The sequence below is a fragment of the Mesoplodon bidens genome, assembly GCF_964165515.1.
Source record: "Mesoplodon bidens genome assembly, chromosome: 2".
In the NCBI taxonomy this organism is placed as follows: domain Eukaryota; kingdom Metazoa; phylum Chordata; class Mammalia; order Artiodactyla; family Ziphiidae; genus Mesoplodon; species Mesoplodon bidens.
The window spans coordinates 162,092,797-162,114,179 of record NC_138177.1 but is presented as its reverse complement, the minus strand read 5'-3'; the positions used below and the strand labels follow the sequence as shown (position 1 = coordinate 162,114,179).

Below are 21,383 nucleotides of genomic sequence, written 5' to 3'. Positions count from 1 at the left end.
CAACAGGAAGCCCTGACTCTCCCTGTCATAGCACTTGTCCTGCTTTCACGGGGTCTATTAGTTTCAGAGTCTGTCTTCCTATTACACCAGAAACCCTGTGAGGGCTCCCCGCTGTGCCCACAGGGCCTGGTGCAGGGCTGGGCATGGATTTGTAGAGGGGACAAATAGTCTCTCTCGAGCAAAGAAAGCCACTTGTCCTCATCAGTGTTCTCTCTGTTTGAAAAGTACCCTCCCCCAGCCCTGCCCTTGTCTACTGCTCTCAACTTTCTTCCGGCCAAAGTATCCCATCTCCTGTCCTCTTTCTCATTCCATCCCTGAGGGCCATTTCCGGTGTAGAGTGGGGACCCAAGTACTCTCAGGGGAGAATCGCCCTCTGGGCACGTAGGTGTAGCCTGAGTCTCTTTGGGGACAGGGCAGTTCCCAGGAAATAATCAGACCAGATCCCAGACTTGGGGCTGCCCCTGGCTCCTTCCCCAAACTACTCCTCTATCAAATGAAAAATTTGCCTCTGAAAAATTACAGATGATTTTGGATTAAGTAAGGTATAATTAGAAAGGTAAACCTGTGCTTACAAAACAGCACCTCATACCACCCTGAATTCTGGGTCACGTTCATGTGCCATGTGACCTGGCACCAAACAGATGGTTTAATGGTCACTCCCTTGAGTACACTTCATTCAGGACTAGCTTGCCCAAGATTCTGGAAAGTTTCAGGTAGCTCCAGGAGGCTCGATGGACCTTGTTGGTGTGGATACGTGACTGCTTGTGTATCTTTAGGTGAGGAGAGCTGGCAAACCATGGCAGGGGGCCTGGCAGGGAGCTGGTGTTGGCCTGAAGCGTCTGGGGCCAGGCGTGTTCCAGGAAGCAGACACAGAGCCAAGGCTGTCAGCCTGGCTTGGGCTTTTTTAGGGGCCTGGGATCTTGGGGTTGGCTGGGTGTCAGTTGGGGGTAGCCTCCCCAGGCTCTGTAGTAAACAGAGACACTGGATAGGAAAAGGAAAGGGTCATTTGCAGGAGGGACTGGGTTGGCTGGGGGACAACCGGGACTGGAGTCCATGGTGAGAGATTTCCCCTTCTAGGGTCAGTGGTGGCAAGACCAAGAATTAGAAGGCTGGGATCAGACAGAATCAGCAGCGACGTCGGATGAGCAAGGTTTTCTTCCCCTCAATGGGGTCATCCAGTGCAGGGGTAAGACGAGCCCAGGGTGGCATCAGGAACCAAGGGCTGGTTCTCCATGTCACCTTCTCCATTTGATGAACCAGTGTATGAGCTGTCGGGGGCAGGGAGCTTGATATGGAAAGACCCCTGGCAGGCAGTTGAGAGAGGTGATACCAGCTGTGTGAACTTGGCCAGTCAATCTCTGTTCTGGGGTTGTTGGAAGGGACAAACAAGATTGTGGGTGTTGAGAAGCTTTGTATGCTATAAAGTGTGGTGCAGAAAATGATTGCTAGGATTGATGCAGCCCTTACCAAGTGCCAAGTGCTGGACTTAACAGTTTTCTGTCTTTCAACTCTTATAATCCTAACAATAACCCAGTGATGTAGGTACTATTGTCCCCATCACCCGTTTACACGTGAGAGTGAAGACTCAGACCCAGGCAGACTGGCTCTAGGGTTTGTATGGCTTAACCACTATTCTACATTGCCTTTCCCCGTGACCATCTTCGCACTGTCTTGTTCTGAGACCTTGGGCTAGTCTCTTCCCTTCAACTCCATGTTGGGGGTTGGGCCAGATGAACTCTTTAATCCTTCAAGCTTTGGCAGTCGGTGGTTCTGGAAGGGAACTTCCAAGTGGGGAAGAGGGTGAGGTGGGGCGAGAGCAAGGAGAGGACAGATTTTTCCAGCATCTCTGCCCCAACCCTGCCCTCCTTAGCGGGTAGATTGGCAGGCTCCCCTTTGCCCTACAATTATGGGGCCAAGGGAGCAGGTGATGCTTAGCCCCAGCCTGAAATACCCACCGGTCACTGGGGGTCACTGAAATCTGAGTGCCAGGACACCCGACAACAGGCGGTCAGGGCCCAGAGGGCAGCAGGGCCACAGCCTGCTGGAGCCACACCTCTTCGTTCCTACCCACCCACCCTGGGCTCCCATCTCCTCACTCAGGGTCACTTTATCTATCTGGGCACTAGGCCTGCTCTGGGGCCTGGGATAGGGCTATTTCTAGATGTCCTCCTTGTCTCCTTTGCCTGGGCCTTCAGCCAGCTCAGGTCACCCACATAGACCCCCCCACACACACATGCGCATGCACACACACACACACTCACACACACACATACACACAGTGCCCCTTTCTCTCTCTCACTCACCGCCACTGACTTGGTGCCTGGCCCTATGCAGGGTACTGACAACCAACAGATATCTCACACTTGACTCTCACTCGTTTGAGAGATGGGAGAAGTGGATGCATCTACAGATGATGACAATACACAACAGCTATCACTATCCCAGGGGGCTGTACACAGACCGTGGGAGACCAGAGGAGGGACCTTCTCATTCTGCCAGGAGGGTCAGGGAAGGCTTCACACAGAAGATACCCTCTGGGCAGAGCCTTGAAGAATACATCAGAGTCTGCTGCGTGTGGGGAGAGGAATTGGGAAGGCAGAGGAAGAGGGGATAGTTAAGCAAAGATGAGATTTTCCTGCTGATTGATCTGGGAGGAGGGCAGAGGATAGAAGTGGCAAGTGATGAGACTGGGAGGACAGTTTAGGGCCAGACATGAAAAGGTCTTGTCCATCATGGAGGAGGTGGTCTTTCTTCTGAAGGAATGGGGAGCCACGGGAGGTTTGGGGCAGGGCAGCACCAGATGTAACTTGTATTAAGGGAAGAGTTTTCTGGCTCTCGTGGAGGCTGGACCGGAGACTGGTTAGGAGGCTATGGCAGCTGTCCCAGTCTGCTCACCCACGCCTGCAGCCAGCAGGAAGGGGGAAAGGGGAGGGGACACACCTCTCCTAATGAAAGGCATGACCTGGCAGGTGCACACGTCTCCTCTCTCGGCCAGAAATTAGCCACACATCCACATGCAAGCGAGTCTGGGAAACATGGTCATTATTCTGGACTGCCTGTTGGTCTAGAAAAAGTAGAGAATGGATATCAGGGGACCAGAGGTCTCTGACACAGAGGTTAAAAGTCTCTCTCTGAAATCAGACTTCCTGAGTTCAAGTCCTGCCTTACCACTTACCAGCCATGTGGGCAGGTTACTTGCCCTCTCTGTGCCTCATTCACCTCACCTGAGGGTACAGTGAGCTAACACACCACGTCTTAGAGTGGAGCCTAGTACATAGCGAGGCCCAGAGCTGTCTTTGGCTTCTGAGAGTAGGGGTTGTTTTGGGGACACGTGCTGCCTGAGTCCCCTGGCAGAGCTGAGGCACCCGTGGGGGCTGATGTATGGCTAGGGCACCCAGGATTATTTAGCCCCTTCCCTTAAACCCCATGGTTTAACTGAGGCAGAGAATGCCGGGAGCAGGGCATGGGGGACATGGGAAAAGAAAGGTCAATTTTGGAGGGAATTCGAGAATACGTGGCCCAAGGAAAAATACCCCTGGACCCAGGAGCTTCGGAGGCAGCCCAGCCCGGAGCCCCTTCCACTCTCAGGAGAGCAGATCTCCCAGGACCAGGAGGTGGTTAGTTTTGAGTCAGGGGCCCTTAAAGCAGGTTTCAAGGGCTCAGGCTCATAGCTGCTGTGTGACCCCAGGCCTCCAGTCATCATTGCCCCTCTCCTGACCTGGGTCTTCCCATTTGGAAGCTGGGGATCACTTGTTCCTGCCTTCCTGCCATGTGACTGTGAAGATTAGAAGTCAGTCCTGGCTCTGGAATTGGTTGCACCTGCAAGGCTGAGCACCAGGAGGGATGGGTTGCTACGGACAACAGTGCGCCCCCTCCTGGGAAGACGGAGCATTGCAGTTCCATCCTGCTGTGCCACCGACCTTCTCCCTCGTTTGGCCTGTGCTCCCTTTCCCAGGCTACTGGCTGTGAAAGAGGGTGAGATAAGTGCTGATGTGGGAGGGAGAGGAGAAGAGCCTAGAAGGATTGCGGTGGGAGGGAGGAGTGGGGAGAAGATATAGCAACTGCAGGAAAAAGGCAGAGTGGTAAGATGGAGGGCTCGTGGGCAGGGATAAGAAGCTTAGCGTGAGTGGAGAGGTGTTTAGAGTTAGCTTTGGAGGGTCCCCTTCTCCCCATATTCAGGCCCAGATGTGGAGCTTGCTGAGGGCACGCACTGTGCCTCATTCATCCTTCTGTCCCCTTCCAGGATACCGCATAGGCCCCCACCAAAAACAGGTCAGCTATCAGAGTTCGTTGGTTGACTCACGCCCCACCCCAAGCCTTAGTGAAGCCCCCTTCCCCCCAACCGGACTCTGCTTCGGGGAAGATCTGAAAGGCAGCCCTGGGAGGAAAGAGATGCCCTGGGAGCCAGGAGACTGGGTCCCAGGCAAGGAGCCCTTGTTGCCTTGCTCTGTGACCTGGGACAAACCACATGCCCTCTGGACCAGTCTCCCCATCTGAATTGCACGAGGGGGCACTGTGGTTTGAGAGCCATTGTACACCAGAGAATCCCGTCTTCACACGAGTTCTTAGGTGGAAGTCCAGGAGATGAAACAAGCAAAAGGGAGCTGCACTGCTGAAGCCAGGAAGGGGCCTGGAATCTACTGGTGTGCTCCAGGGGGCCAGCAAGGCCAGTGTAAAGAGTGCCAGGATGGACACTTGGATCTCTGGGCCTGGCAGGCCTGCCTGTTCTTTCTGCAGCCTGGGAGTGGGGGGCGGGGATGGTGGTGGGCAGATGGATATCTAAGCAGCTTTGGTGAAGAGCAGGCAGAGCCCCTCCCCGGGTTGCCCTTCTATCACTGGGAACTGGCCCTGCCCATCCACAGTAGTCCCCTCTGGGGTCCCTGGGCTGGAGGGAGGGACCCCAGAGAGAGCCCTCAGATTCCAGGGCCTCTGGGTGCTTAACAGGGTTTGGAGTCCTGAGTAGGAGGATGAGGAGAGGGGAAATGAAGGGGAACCGCAAGATTTGGTGCCAGGAGGCTCCTGGTGCGAGCAGGTTAAGTGGTCTGGAGCAGCCACTGCCCCTCTCTGGGTCCCGGTTTCCCTGTCTGTACAATGAGGGATGAATGCAGTGATATCTTCAAACCCTTTGTCACTTGTGACTGGAGGAAAGATGGGGGTGGGGTTGGAGATTGTGCTGTCATTGCTGAGTTTCCCAAGAGAGATGGAATCCTGCTTGGAATTCAGGGGCAGTGATGGTGGGCGTGGCATCAGAGGCCTGGAGGGGGTGAGGTGGGCTGGCAGGAAGACTGACTTTGAGCCTGGACTCTGCCACTAAGTTGGTGTGTGTTGTCCCCTCTCAGGGCCACGCTTTCCCCATCTGTCTGAGGGGACCAGGTGCTCCCAGATCCAGGATTCAGTGACTTTCTGGAGTCAGACTGGGACAGGGGTCTGGAGCAGACCCAGGGCCAGGGTTCCATTTTGCAGAGCTGGGAGGGGCTGTCATCAGCCGTGGGAAGCTGAGAGGTAGGATGCAAGTGCCGAAAGGAACTTAGGGGTCATAACATCCAACAGAAGGGCAGCCAGTTGCCCAAGGTCCCAGAATGGGTTGGGGGCAGAGCCAGGCCCGGAACCAGGCCTCCTGACTGCCCGGCCCCTCTTCTCCTCACAAGAAGCCCTGATTGTGAGGTTCAGGAGCAATCCGGGAAGGGGGGGAGACTGACTCCTCCCTGATCCCTGGGGGGCAGGGAGGACAGCGGTGACACGTGTGGACATTGTGGTGCCCAGTGTTAAGCCCAGCTAGCATGGCTTCCTCTCCTCTCTCCCTGGGGCTGGGGATCTGGGAGGTTTCCATTGCCCTTCCTATTTTCCTACAGGGCGAGGGGTGCAGTGGGGCATTGGGATTTTGCAGAGACAGAGGGGTCCTGATTGGTGGGGGAGGTGAGGCTGGGCTGGGGGGTGCAGGGAGGAACTGAAGACAGAGGCTATTCCCCGTGTCTGGGGTGGGGTGGAGTACTGCCTTGTACTTTCTGGAATTCCCGCAAAGACCAGCATTCTAGTCCCCAAGTCCAGAGGAAGAGACATCCCAGGCATGCACAGGCTGGGACCTGGGACCTGGAACCTTTTGCTGCAGTGCTTGCACTTGTACAAACGTCTCCTGGAGCAACAAAATACAAAGAAACAAATAACAGCGTACATGCTTGCAGTTGGTGCAAATTATGAACAGCAAGATACAAAAGGACCAAAAACTCAACGGCTACTTCTGAGGTGTCAGGAGCAAAAGCAGGGCGCTGTGCATGATCCCTGTGCACAGCACCACCAAGGGGGTGGGGAGACCACCCAAGCCCCACTCTGGTCTGACCCATGAACCTCCCCCCTACCCTCACCCCGCTTAAAGGACCAGCTCCTTCCCCCCCAACCCCACAGCCTCTGCCCCCAGGGAGCACACAAGGGAACCTGTTACTTGTTTTCTCTCCCTCTTTTTTTAAAAAAATTAATTAATTAATTTTTGGCTGCATTGGGTGTTTGTTGCAGTGCGCGGGCTTCTCATGGCGGTGGCTTCTCTTGTTGCGGAGCGTGGGCTCTAAGCACGTGGGCTTCAGTACTTGTGGCGCACGGGCTTAGTTGCTCCACGGCATGTGGGATCTTCCCGGACCAGGGCTCAAACCCGTGTCCCCTGCGTTGGCAGGTGGATCCTTAACCACTACGCCACCAGGGATGTCCCTTTGCTCCCTCTTGCTGCAGCATGAGTCCCAATAAAGCCTTGCCTGAATTTCTCTTATCTCTGGCCTCTTATCAATCAATTTCTATTGATGAAACAGTCCAGGAACCTGGGTCAGTAACACAACCGCATGTGACCTCACATACACACCCAGACACCTACTCACATATCCCCGCCCCTTGACTGGTGACATAATTGGTGGGGCCCAGTGCAAAGGGGGCCCCTTGTTTAAAAATTATTAAGAATTTCAAGGTGATGACAGCAAGCATTAAACCAAGAGTGAGGCCCTTGTGAGTGCAGGGCTCTGTTCGACTGCATAGGTCTGACACCCATGAAGCTGACCGCACCCCTAGACCCACCACCACTGAGGCACACGCTCCCTTCCCTCCAGAAACACACAACTACACCAGCCCCTGGGTTGCTGGAGCCTCACACTGAGCCAGAGCCCCTCTCAGCTGGGCAGGTCCAGCTGCCCCTCATCTGGGCTGCGAGATCTCTCCCTCTTACTCAACACAACTGCCCCCTTACACACACCACCCTGCCTGCTGGCTTGGGGGCGAATGATAGAGGAGAGGGCGATGCCAACTCCTCCACCCATTATGTGTGCCAGCCTGCAGGGACGCAGCTGACGGTGAAATGCCGATAATAATATACCTAACACTTGTTGAACGTTTACCATGTGCTAGGCACTTCTAACACTTTATAAATATTAACTCATTTAATCCTCACAACTTTATGAGAGGTATTGTAAGTTATCGCCACTTTACAGATAAGGAACCTGAGGCACAGAAGAGTTGAGTCACCTGTCAGATCACGCAGCTAGTAAGGGGACTGGGATTTGAACCCAGGCTGTCTGCTCCAGAGAGCCTTCTCTGTCGGTGGTTGCCATGGTGCTGGACCAGGAATGTATCAGGCACTGTGGACCCAGATCTCGTAAGGCCTCTTGTGAAATGAAGAAAAAAGATGATTATGATGCAGCATCACCTTGACTGGGATCCATGGACAACCCCGGGAGCCCCAGGATGGTCACCAGACTGCAGAAACACAGAAGACTGTCTTTATTACAGTCTCAATATTTAGAAGATGTATGAGCTAGAGACATATTCGTTTTTTATCTTTTCAGAAACAAAAATGTCATATATGTAATGAAGGCATTTCCACTGACAACTGTGTCCATGGTTGGATCATGGACAGTCCACATGGTGGCCAGTTATCTAGAAGACTTTCTCACGAACTGGAATGAAGGGAAACCTGCCCTGCCAGCAAGTCCTGTTCATCCAACTTGCCTCCTTTAATATCATAGACCAGACTTCCCTGGTGGCGCAGTGGTTAAGAATCTGCCTGACAATGCAGGGGGCATGGGTTCGATCCCTGGTCCGGGAAGATCCCACATGCCACGGAGCAACTAAGCCCGCGAGCCACAACTACTGAGCCTGCTCTCTAGAGCCCACAAGCCACAACTACTGAAGCCCGCATGCCACAACTACGGAGCCTGCGCGCCACAACTACTGAAGCCCACGCACCTAGAGCCTGTGCTCCACAACAAGAGAAGACTCTGCAGTGAGAAGCCCATGCACCGCAATGAAGACCCAATGCAGCCATAAATAAATAAATAAATAAAATTTTTAAAATGTTAAAAAAAAAAAAAAAATCTTAGACCCTCGGGAGAGTCTGCCCAGCCCATGCCCACCCTCCTTCTCTCAGAGTTGCCCCTCCCCACTCGATATGATCCTTGAGGCCCGGTCTGAATCCTTGGTCCCGCTCCTCCACACCCCTGGCCATGACTGATTGGTCCAGGAATGCCTACCTGCTCCAAGCCGGCCAATCAGATCTTTTGTCTGTGGATGGTGGATCTGCCTGTCAACCCACTCTGGCTGGTCTCTGACCTAAGAGCAGGTAAACTCATTGACTGTAAACCAGCTGCCTTCACCTTCACTGCTGTTTGCACAAAAGAAAAGAAGAAGGAAGCTGTGTACAGGGGAAGGGAAGAATGAAGTAGTGACGAAGGGATATGTGGGGGGAGAGGGGAGCTGGCCCTCCCGCTGATGGCCACAATTTCTCTTCCTCCCCGGCATGCATTCCTAGGATAACTCCTGCTGTCGTGTCAGTTAGCCTGAGAAATTGCTGTTCCTTGCAGTCCAATAACCTTATTTAAGTTTAAACTGGAAGACGGCAGAGCAAAGTACCACAAAGCCCCCGAACATGTTGGTTTTATTGTTGTTGTTGAAAATGACAGATCCCAAAGCCACAGAGCTATCTGTGTCCTGGGAGTGTCCCCAGTGGAAGCACGAGGTCATCTGTCTCTTTGTTTGGAAAATGCTTCCCACAGTGGAGAGGGCTTCCCCAAGACGAAATGAAACCGAGGTCCCTTACCAAGTTTATGATTAATCTCTCTATCCGAAACTTTATTCCCTTTCTTGTCCCCTCTGACCTCAATCCTGTGCTAACTGAACACGCATCAACCAGAGTCAGATGACTAAAATTGCTGTTGTCAATAACATCATGAATGTACTAAAATTGCTATTGTAAGATATCATCATCAATGTACAAATTCAGGTTGTTTCTCCAGAAACACCTGGTTTCTCCAGAAACGTCTGGTTGTTAGCCAGATGAGCTAACAGACCCCCACCCCACGCCCACCCCAGCCATGGACTACCTGGCCAGATAATCGTAAACCAGAGACATCCTGACTTCTGAAACTATAATTAATTAAGAGATGTCACAGCTAGGCGATGATTAATCCTAGCCTCTTTGTTCTTCCCCTTTAAAAAAAACCCCGGAACTCAGAGACCAAGCTGGGGTGGATCTGAGGCTTATCTCCCACTCCCTTGCTTGACATCCTGCAATAACCCTTACTTTGCTGCCAACTCCTGCTGTCAGAGTTTATCTTTCTGCACTGCTGACACAAGAGCCCTTTGCCTGGTTTCAGAAATGTGCTTTGCAAAGGACTTTATCAAACTTGGGCTGTCCAATGGTGTGCCAGCAAATATTTGACAACTGGTTCCTCAGAAATCCAAATGTATACATTATATACATATGTACACATATGTTTATTATAAATTTTACTGATAAAGTGGATGTGTAGAACACAATTTACAAATAACTGCACAATGTAGGAACTCTTGTTTGTAGATTCCATATAGTCAATTGATTCTCCAGAAGGCTTTTGTTAATTTTTGCTGAACTCTTGTATGTGTAGTCAACCTATGGTTGCAATTCAATCCGAACTTGAAATGGAGCTGCATTCCAGTCTGCTGTACTAACTCTTTTCCCCATAACTTTATTGTCATTAAATCTGATATGTGATCTACTGTTACACTACTCACTCTCCTATAAATATATTCCTTAAACTGAAACCTCTTTCAGCTTCAGCACTTTCGTTTGCACTGTTAATATTTCATCCATCACTTTCTTTGACCTAGAAAGTCAACAAAACAGCAAATCAAGGCCCGATTTGTGACTTTTGCCAATTCCCACCTTGGCCGACTTCAAGTTACCAAAGTGATATGACAAAGCAGAGTTGGGAAGAGGTGTGTGGAAGCACATCATTCATCATGCCAACGTTCTCCTATTCAGTTACAATAGATGCAGATAACCTCAAGAGAATAGAGAATAATAAAACATAGTAAAGGGGCTTCCCTGGTGGCGCAGTGGTTGAGAGTCCGCCTGCCGATGCAAGGGACACAGGTTCGTGCCCCGGTCCGGGAAGATCCCACATGCCACGGAGCGGCTGGGCCCATGAGCCATGGCCGCTGGGCCTGCGTGTCTGGAGCCTGTGCTCCGCAACGGGAGAGGCCATAACAGTGAGAGGCCCACGTACCGCAAAAAAAAATGTAGTAAAGTCAGTAGGAAGTCGTGAGTTTTGAGTATTATCTTTATTTTAATATTTCCTTTTTTAATTGAAGTATAGTTGATTTACAAAGTTGTGTTAATTTCTGCTGTACAGCAAAGTGATTCAGTTATACATATATATATACATTCTTTTTCATATACTTTTCCATTATGATTTATACCAGGATATTGAATATAGTCCCCTATGCTGTACAGTAGGACCTTGTTGTTTATCCATGATTTAATATCTCTTAATTGTAAATTTATACAGTTTAATCTTTAATAATGACTGTTCAACAACCTGAAATCGCAAAATTCCCCAGACTTTAGCAACTGGCTCCTGAAAGCTGGTGTGAGCCAGCTCTGGCGCACTGCTGGATTTGTCTCCATCCAAATGCACCCTATGGGACATTGTCAACAGAAGAGGCCCCATGACTGGAGAGTCTGTGGTGAAGCTGTTTGCCGTGGGAAAGTTTGACCTGGTTTGTGCCTTGGAGCAGAGGAAGAAACTTGAAGCAATGACTCTGTCAAATTCAAGGACACATCGACACAGCCAGTTTGGCAGGGCCATTTTGATTCCTTCATATCAAAACATGAGATTTCTTTTTTTATTATTAAGTGCTCAACAGACATCCTTGACCCTTGACCTCAGCCCCTCCGTGCCCCCCACTCTGTGTCTGAGACTCACCCCGCTTATCACAGTCTGTAGATGCCTGTTTTCAACCCAGGCACCCAGAGGAGAAGCCCTTTTTGTTTGTTAGGTTTTTCAGTCTCCATCACAACTTGCTTGTCCCTCTTTCCCAGGGAAAAGCAGAACTTTCACTAAGATCGCTATCTTGGAGCACCCAATGTGACAGGAAAAATTGTTTAATTTTAGAAGAATTCAGTACCTGTTTTACTCATCCTCACCTTTCAAAACCCTACTCACATGTCACCTCCCTTCTGATATTTCATTTTCCAGCATTGCTATGGCTGTGACTTGTCCATAATCCAATTGTACTTGTTCAGACGAGAGTGTGAATGTTTGTTTACTAATCAGTGCCCTTGACTAGGCTGTGAATTTTTCCTCAAGGGCAAGGGTTGTGTCTGTCTTGTATGCTGTTGTGTGGCCAGTGGCCAGTACAGGATTTGGCACTGAGAATTTTCTCACTAAATATGTCAAATTAAAACACCTGAGGATATATTCAATGCCATGGGGCCTCCTATAAGCCCTGGGAGATGATTTTGAGCTAGTCCTTCCTTTAAGGAAGCTCTCCTTGAGGCCCCTTGCACCTCCTCTTAATTTCCCTAAACACATATTTCCCACTTGGACCCCTTAATTCAGAGCCAGAGGAGTCTGTTTGGTCCCATCAACTTGTTGTGCAGATGGGGAAACTGAGGCCCAGGAAAGGGCAGGGACTTGCCTGAGCTCACATAGCTCATTAATAGGGTGGAAACCAAGCCTGTGCCTCCCGGATCAGGCTTCATCCTATAACTCCCTTCTTAGAGACAGGGGAGCAGGCCTAGAGAGGGGAAGGTGAGCACAAGCTCACACAGCAATTGAGGGGCAGAACCAGGGCCCGGCAACTCTCCTGGCCCACCCAGATCTCCTCGGGACCTTTCCCTTCCTTTGAGGCCTGGCAATGAGACTTGTGGGTGCCGCCTCCACGTACTCAGGGTCCGGGATCAAGACTGAGGAGGGGCGATTCCGTGGGTCCTCATCTGGGAGCGGATGGAGGCATGCACCAGTTTGTCCACTAGGGGGCACTAGAGAGTCCAGCTAGGAGAGCGGTCAGCTCACTGAGCCTCCAGCCTTGGTTCATGACAGACTGAGGCTGAGAGAGGTCAGTGAGCAATAATGCAGCTTCCTAGTCGAGGGCCAGGTATGATTGCCAGGCCATGACTCAAGGGTGTGAGAAGTAGCACTTTCTTTTCTTTAGCCCAGGGTGTGTCTAAGTTGGGGTGGGAGAGGAATGTATGTAGAGCTAAGGCTTGGGTAGGCCCATGTGTTTCCCAGCCATGTAACTGCATGGGTCGCCTTGGTGACACCATTGTCCTTTTTTTCTTTTTAATGTTCATTAATTCACTTATTCATTTCTCTTCTGTGCCAGGTGAGCAAAATGGGCATCCTCCCCGTCTCATTAGGAGCGTCTTGTCTCATGAGGTTCCATCAAGAAAGCATTTCTTTTTTAGTCTTAAGATTCATGCAAGGGCTTCCCTGGTGGCGCAGTGGTTGAGAGTCCGCCTGCTGATGCAGGGGACACGGGTTCGTGCCCCGGTCTGGGAAAATCCCACATGCCGCGGAGCGGCTGGGCCCGTGAGCCATGGCCGCTGAGCCTGCGCATCTGGAGCCTGTGCTCTGCAACGGGAGAGGCAAAAACAGTGAGAGGCCCGCGTACCGCGAAGAAAGAAAAAAAAAAAAGACTCCTGCAAGATACCGCCCATGCCCTGGTTCTGGGTCAGTGATTAGAATTGCACCTTCCCTCCATCAGCTCTGCCAACTGGTCGACTATGTTCATCCTTCAAATCTCAGGGTTTTTTGTTTGTTTGTTTGTTTTTATCCTTTTTGCTTTGAATGGCCCTTCCGGGACCAACATCTCTCTCCACTTCTTCTGGGTCATACTGGAGGGCATAAGAATCGTTCTGCTGAGATGGGAGGTCACACTGTGGTTTGGGGGTCATTCTGGTAGGTCCCCCTTTGGGGTCTGGCTGCAACGTGCAGGGCCCTCTCAGGGCCCGTGATGTCTCTGCTCTCACCACTGTCTCCATCCTTCCTCCTGTTCCAGCCTGGGGAGGCCTTTAGTCCGCTTAACAGTTTCTCTTGCATGGGAAGCAGGAGAGTAGGAAAAGGGCAAAATATTAGGAGAAAAACAAACAGATCAATACATATTTCTGGAGTGGCTTTTATGTACCAAGCACTGTTCTAGGCCCTGGGGTTGCAAGCAGACAGTTTCTTCTCTCAAGGGGAGCTGGGGCGGGCAGACAGTGATGGTCACAATGGCTACCCTTTATGGAGCCTTACTATGTGCCTGTGTCATCTCATTTACTCCTTCCAACAACATAATGACATGTATTACTATTATCCCCATTTTATAGGTGAGGAAATAGAAGCACAGAGAGGTTCAGTAACTTGCACCAGCTAGTAGATAATAGGGGTAGGATTCTGAGCCAGGCAGTCTGAAAATTGAAGAAGGTCATGGGGTAGAGAAGGGCTGGCCGTGCATCCAGCTGGGGAGGACACTTCTAGCCTTCCTGAGTGAGGAGATGGTGTTTGAGCTGAGGGCTGCCTGATGATAAGAGGCAGACATGCCTGGATCTGGGGAATGAACATTCCAGGCAGAGAGAAGAGCAAGTGCAAAGGCTCTGAGGTGAGAATGAACTTGACTTACCAAGGGCTGGAAGGAAAGCCACTGTGGCTGGGAGGTCAGGAGTAAAGGAGAGAAAGTAGCAGGAGGTGAGGGGCGAAGTAGACAGATCCAGATTGGCAACATTAAACTCCGTGGGGCAGGGAGGTTGCAGACATCTGGGCTGCTTCCCTTGCGCTGGGCAGGGCCAAGCCCTATGCCCATAAACCCCAAGAGGTCATTATCTCCTGTCCCTGGAGGCAGCTGGGGTACCCATGGGCCTATAGCTGGGGCCCATTCTAACCTCTCTTTGGTCCTGGGACCCTGAGGACTATCCAGCTGCCAAGGGGAAGGGGGCCAAGGGTGGGCTGGGGTGGAGGGCCTGGGGTCCAGAGAAGCCTTATTTCTGATGGGGCACCAGGCAGGAGATGCTGACCCCTGGGTCAGAGACCTGAGGTTTGTCCCAGTGGTGGCTAAAGCATTTTGATTGGAGTCATTAAGATCACTCAGCCTTGATGGCCTGGACTTGAGCCAAGCTGTCCTCATTGGCTCCCCTTGATTTCCTGGCCTGACCCCTTCCACCACCCAATGACAGGAGAGGCCCCTCTGGGGGCACTAATTAGCATCCCCTCTTCTGGATTCCAGGGCTTTCTCCCTGCCCCCAGTCAGGGAAAGAGCTCCTTTCAGAGACCAGCCATTGCCTCTGCCCCCAACACGCACCTTCCCCCACATCCTGGGGGTTCAGCTGAGGCCAGTGCAACCACATTTCCCAGGGCCTCCTGGTCCTTCCTGCCCACGCGGAATTTTCACCCATGTCCCCTCTACTGGGAATGTTCTTTCAACTTCTGTTTACACTGAAAATCCCTCCTACCTTATTCCTCAAGGTATAACAGGTGAATTTCTTCCTTCCTTCTTTCCTTCCTTCCTTCCTTCCTGTGTTCCTTTCCTCCCTCCCTCCCTCCCTTCCTTCCCATCATTCATTCATTTTATTTTTAATTTTTTAAAATAAATTTATTTTACTTTATTTATTTATTTTTGGCTGCGTTGGGTCTTCATTGCTGCACACGGGCTTTCTCTAGTTGCGGCAAGTGGGGACTACTCTTCATTGTGGTGCGCGGGCTTCTCACTGCGGCGGTTTCTCTTGTTGCGGAGCATGGGCTCTAGGCGCACGGGCTTCAGTAGTTGCAGCACACAGGCTCAGTAGTTGTGGCTCGTGGGCTTAGTTGCTCTGCGGCATGTGGGATCTTCCAGGACGAGGGATCGAACCCGTGTCCCCTGCATTAGCAGGCAGATTCTCAACCACTGCAACACCAGGGAAGCCCACATTCATTCATTTTATTCATATATTTTGGGCATTCATTTATTCAGCTTCCACCAGGCACTGGGGGCACAGAGGGGGTAGGACAGATTCTGAGGTCAAGGAATGTATTAACCTGTGTGAGAGGCAGAAGGTAAACAAGCAGGACAGGCTACATACATAATGGACGGGTCCCAGCACAGAATAAAAATGTGAGACCCCTTGTTAAAAAATCATTAAGAATTTGAAAACGGTGGCAGCAGAGCATTAAACCAATCGAAGGGTGCTTCCTAACTAGGGAGCCCTTCTGCAGAGTTCGTGTCCCCAGGAAGCTGGTCCCGTGAACAAACGATTCCGTCAGACGTGGTGGTGAGCCTGGGAGTCATCCAGGGGGAGAGGATGTCCACAAATTGCCAAAAGCAGAAGGAGAGAGATGGAAGGACTCTTTTTGGAAGCTGCACATTGTCCGGACGTGAAAAGGGGCCAGAGGAGCAGGCAGGGTCCGATGTAAGGGAGTGGGTCTTTATTCCGTGGGCTGTGCAGAGCCACCTAAAGTTCTAAACAAGGGTGTGATCAGATTCTTCTTCTGAAAAGATTATTCTGGGACCAAATAAGAAATACAAATAAAAATATATGAAAAATATAAATAATAATACATATAAATGATAAAAAAATAAATGTGAAAAAATTTCCACTTCACTAGTAATCAAACAAATCAAAAGTAATGTTTTTAACTTTTTTTTTTTTTTTTTGCCACGCTGTGTAGCATGCGGGATCTTAGTTCCCCGACCAGGGATCAAACCCGTGCCCCCTGCAGTGGGAGTGCAGAGTCTTAACCACTGGACCACCAGGGAAGTCCCAAAAGTAAATTTTTCTTTATTATCAAAAAGTGTTGTTTACAATATCAAAACTTTGGAAATGACTTTAACCCACCCAGATCAGGCTGGTGCCCTTGTCCTCACAGCTCCTGAGAGGTCTGTTGGGGTTCTCCGGGGCACATGATTGACATGGGAGACATTCCAAGGGGGTTGACTTTATTTGATGATAAGTAATTTCAAACCTAATTTTTGTGTTCAAACAAACATGAAGATCACACCACATGGCCACAATAAAAAATATAGACAATGACAAGTGTTGACAAGGATGTGAAACAATTGGAACCCTCACCCATTGCTGATAGGAATGTAAAAGGGTGCAGCAACTTTGGAAGGCAGTTTGGCAGTTTTCAAAATGCTAAACAGAGTTACCATATGACCCAGCAATTCAACTCCTAGGTATGTACTGAAGAGAAATAAAAACATATGTCCACACAAAAACTTGTTTATCAATGTTCATAGCAGCATTATTCGTAATAGCCCCGAAGTGGAAGCAATACAAATGTCTGTCATCTGATGAACAAATAGAATTTTTAAAAATGCTTTATTTGTATAATGTAATGTTATTTGGCAATAAAAAAGAATGAAGTGTTGATACATGCTATGATATGGATGAACCTTAAAAACATTATGTTAAGTGAAAGAAGACTGTTACAAAAGGCCACATAATTCCATTATTTGAAATGTCCAGAACAAATAAATTTATAGAGACAGAAAGTAGTTGTCAGAGGCTGTGGGGAGAGAGGAATGGGAAGTGACTGCTTAACGGGTACAATATTTCTTTTTGGGGTGCTGAAAATGTTCTGGAATTAGATAGTGGTGGTGATCACACAACCTTGTGATTGTTCTAAAACCCACTGAAATGTACACTTTAAAACAAGTGGATTATATGGAATGTGGAATATATTTCAATAAAGCTGTTTTTTTTTTGAGAAGAAATCATGAATACAGTCGAGCAAATAATTAGGGTGACCAGCTGCCCCAGTTTGCCCAAGACTAAAGGTTTTCCGGGGACATGAGACTTTTCAGTGCTAAAATCAGAAAAGTCCCAGGCAAAACAGGGCAAGTTGGTCACTCTGCATAGAATGCAAACTGTACATTTATTTGAATGATCAAATTTGAGAATTTAAAGAAATTTCCTGGTTATATTAGAGGTAAAGCAGGGGGAAAGCTTAAGAAGCAATGACCTAAATGTCCAACAACAGGAAGTAGTTAAATTCTTTCATTCATTCATTCATTCATTCCCCACTAGAATGTAAGCTCCGCAGGGGCAAGGTTTTTTGTCTGTTTTATTCACTGCTGTGCTCTGAGGGCCTAGGACTCTGCCTGGCACACAGTCCATGAACGTTTGGTGAGGAGAGCTGTATGCTAGGTGCCAGTGGTGCATTAGTTCCTCCTGTCCTAGGGTTTAAACTGCCTCGTGGCTAGTTTAATAAGCAGACAAACAAGACACTAGTGAACAGATGAGGGAATAAGATAATTTCAGATAGTGATATATGTCATGAAGAAAATAAAGTGATTGAGTGGATCACTTTAGGCTGAGTGGTCCCAGGAGCCTTGCTAAGAAGGTGACTTCTGAGGAGGGAGACACCCACTGACAGAGCCACTCTCAATGGTGTTAAGAAAACATCTTTTTTTAAAACAGTGAATCAACTTCTTATTTCACTGACCAGTACTTCTGATTCTCTATCTGATGCTGCATTTCAAATCTTCAGAGTCCCCCAAAAAGGCATTCAGTCTTCTTATATCCAGAGACAGGGGCCCAGAGGCAAAAAAGCTCAGACCCCAGGCTGTTTTCAGGTGGGACAATGGCAGACATTCCTGTGCAAGCCTGTGTCACTTTTTAACTGCAATGCCATTAAGCTCTCCATGCTGAAACTTTTTTCTATGGCGTCTGTGGCAGAAATACACTCATCTCTCATATATATAACTCCATGGGGGTGTGGGGTGGGCATTACACAGGTGCCAGCCAAACTTCTTATTCAGCCAGAAACTGGACTTCTGGCTCAGTTTAATAGCAAGGAGATGAGCAAAACTGTGGTGAGTGTGCTGGCTCCTCCTCAAGGTGAGCTGGGCTGGATGTGAACGGAAGCACTTGATAAAGGTGAACTAAGCTCTATAAAAAAATTAAGTTGCTCCTATCTCTATGAGCAGTCTATGAGCTGCTTCCAAGAATCCAGGAATGCCCACATCCCATACCTCATCCAGACAAGGCCAATTCCTCACGCACAGCTGCATGGGAAGCATAAAAACCTTTTGTTGAACTTCCCTGGTGGTCCAGTGGTTGAGACTCCTCACTTCCAATACAGGGGTCGTGGGTTTGATCCCTGGATGGGGAGCTAAGATCCCACATGCTGCAGGGCATGGCCAAAACCCCAAAAAAACAAAACAAAACAAAATCTCTCAAATAACGTCCTGCTTTAAAAAAAATCTTCCGTACAGATGAACCAGTTTGCAAGGCAGAAATAGAGACACAGATGTAGAGAACAAATGTATGGACACCAAGGGGGGGAAACGGGGTGGGGTGGGGTGGAGTGGTGGTGGTAATGGTGGTGGGATGAACTGGGAGACTGGGACTAACGTATATGCACAAATATGCATAAAATAAGAGAACTAGTAAGAACCTGCTGTATTTAAAAAAATAAAATTCAAAAAAAAGGGAAAAAACACTTTCTCTTTAAAGAAAAAATCTTTTATTAACTTTGGGGGGTGGGGATTGGGTCTAGGGAAAGATGTGGGATGGCTTTTTTATTCCCCCTGCCAGCAACAGCTATGCATCTACACACACACTCAGACACACATACATATCCATGTTCAAGGAAGTTTTTCTTCCCTGACTACAGGACCCCAGAATCCAGCCTGCCCCAGGCTGAGAGACAGTGCCTATTAACTGCACAGATCTGACGTATCAACATACTGTATAAGGCTCCTGTGTTGTCTCACAAACTGAGAGGGCAGGGGCAAAGGGAGTGGATACTCATGGGGGATTTGCTTTTTGTCTGAAATCCAACCTACTTGGCAACACTCTGAGGTCCAGGCTCTGGGAGAGGTTCTGTGGGCATGATATGGTGGGTGACCTGACGGTCCCAGCCCACTAGGGTAAGAAGGGAGTGATTTAGCAGGGACAGAGTAGTTTCTCTCACAGTCTCTGTGGGCTCGGTTTCTACACCCCTCAGCAATGCCTGAGTCCAGCAGAGCAAGTGAGCCGTCTTCACTGACAGAGGCCAGGAAGGGAACACTGTGTGGGGAGAACACCAGCCCAGTGAAACACTGGGAGTGCACAGCTGAGCTGAGGGCACAGCTTGCACTCTTTGTGCCCACAGGGAGACAGTCCATTCTCATCACCGAAGACAGAGACTTTACTCCACTGAGGATGCCAAGGCTGGGAGGTAGGAAGGTAGCCAGATGCACTGCAGCCCATCTGTGATGCTGGCTTGGGGCAGTGGATATCCCACAGTGAAATTCTACTGTCCTTACTGCATGAAAGAAACACGGAGTCCTTGTGTAGAGAGGCAGCAATACAGGTGACCTGCCCAGAGTGAGCTTGGTATGAATTCAGAATCATCTACTGAGCAAGGTCCCAAATCTTGATGCAGAAGTCTTTGCTACCACCAACCGCTTGTGTGCCAGAGCTTGGGACACTGCAGACACGATGTCATCGTGCTCATACTTGCAGAACTTGCTGTCAATGGGTGCCTCATTCTCATCCAGCTCCCACAATTCAACAGCACCTGAATTGGAAGCCATTAGGATACCTCTGTCCCCTACCCAAGTGAGGTCAGCCACTCCAGCCTCTGTCTGGACTCCAGCGGAGCAGAAATCTTCCTTGCGGACAGCACAATGGTCCCTAAAAAGCCAGAGGGAGCCAGCCCAGCAGAGGCCACTCAAGCTGGAAACTGTTAGCAGGAATGCCCCGATACCACGCTGCCTCCAACTGATGCTCCATACAGGTGGGCACATTAGGAGGATGGCTCCACTCCCCGCTGCCAGGGGCACAAGCTGGGGGTGGGGTTTCCTTCAAAATCTCCATGGTTCCAACTCCAACCTGGCCCTAAACTGGACGCCTGCTAGAGATTCAGCTCCGCCAGCCCCCATGTGGTCCCTCCTCAGGAAAACATCTTAATGGCCAGGAAAATGTTCATGGTGAAATGGTACCCTTATGTTCATAGCAGCACTGTTCACAGTAGCCAGGACATGGAAACAACCTAAATGTCCATCAACAGATGAATGAATAAAGAAGATGTGGTACATCTATACAATGGAATACTACTCAACCAACAAAAGTATGAAATAATGCCATTTGCAGCAACATGGATTCAACTAGAGATTATCATACTAAGCAAAGGAGGTCAGAAAGAGAAAGACAAATACCATATGTTATCACTTATATGTGGAATCTAAAATATGACACAAATTAACCTATCTATGAAACAGAAACAGACTCACAGATGTAGAGAACAGACTTGTGGTTGCCAAGGGGGAGGGGGGTGGAGGAGGGATGGACTGGGAGTTTGGGATTAGCAGATGCAAACTATTATATATAGAATAGATACACAACAAGGTTCTACTGTATAGCACAGGGAACTATATTCAATATCCTTTGATAAACTATAATGGAAAAGAATATGAAAAAGAATGTATATATATGTATAACTGAATCACTGCTGTACAGCAGAAATTAACACAACATTGTAAATCAACTATAATTCAATAAAATAAATTTAAAAAAAGAATAAGATATATTAAAGCACGTTGAGGGTGGGAAGTCACAGGTGATTTCTTTTTACTTTTTTAAAGCATTCTTGTATTTCCCCAAAGCCCTGCCTGACGCAAAAATCTGGGGGATTGGATCCTGGGGTGAACCAGACAAATGAGGTTCCTGCTCTCATGGAACAGGTATATTTTATAACTGGGAGAAACAAAACCCAGAGTAAAGGAGTAACATTATTTTTTTAAAAGATTGAAGAAATTGCACTGGTAGGTGTGCCAAAGAGCCAGCTGGAATCTGGAGTCCGGGTTATGAGTTGGATGCAGCAGCTGTGCAGCCCGGGGTGAGAGCGGAGCTTGCTGGGGAAGGAATAGAAAGTCAGGGAGCACCTCTCAACACTCACCCATTGTGTGCATGGGTGTAAGTCCTTTCCCCTGTCTCAGCCTCAGTTTCCCCATCTGTTAAATAAGAGGAGACACTAGAGGTGTTTCTTGTTTTTTTAAAATTTATTTATTTATTTATTTATTTTTGGCTGTGTTGGGTCTTCATTGCTGCACGTGGGCTTTCTTTTTAGTTGCGATGAGCAGGGGCTACACTTCGTTGGGGTGCGCAGGCTTCTCATTGCTGTGGCTTTTCTTGTTGCGGAGCTCTA

The 21,383-nt window shown here is 49.1% G+C and overlaps 1 pseudogene across 1 annotated transcript in view; it reads right to left on the bottom strand.

Annotated features, from left to right (window-relative positions):
* Positions 1 to 19,034: 19,034 nt before the first annotated feature.
* The window catches only part of LOC308605436 (methylosome protein WDR77-like), a 524,245-nt pseudogene continuing 521,896 nt past the window's right edge, over positions 19,035 to 21,383 (bottom strand). The window contains exon 5 of the transcript in view: positions 19,035 to 20,033. The product of the transcript in view is annotated as a methylosome protein WDR77-like (transcript). The remainder of the gene's footprint in view (positions 20,034 to 21,383) is intronic.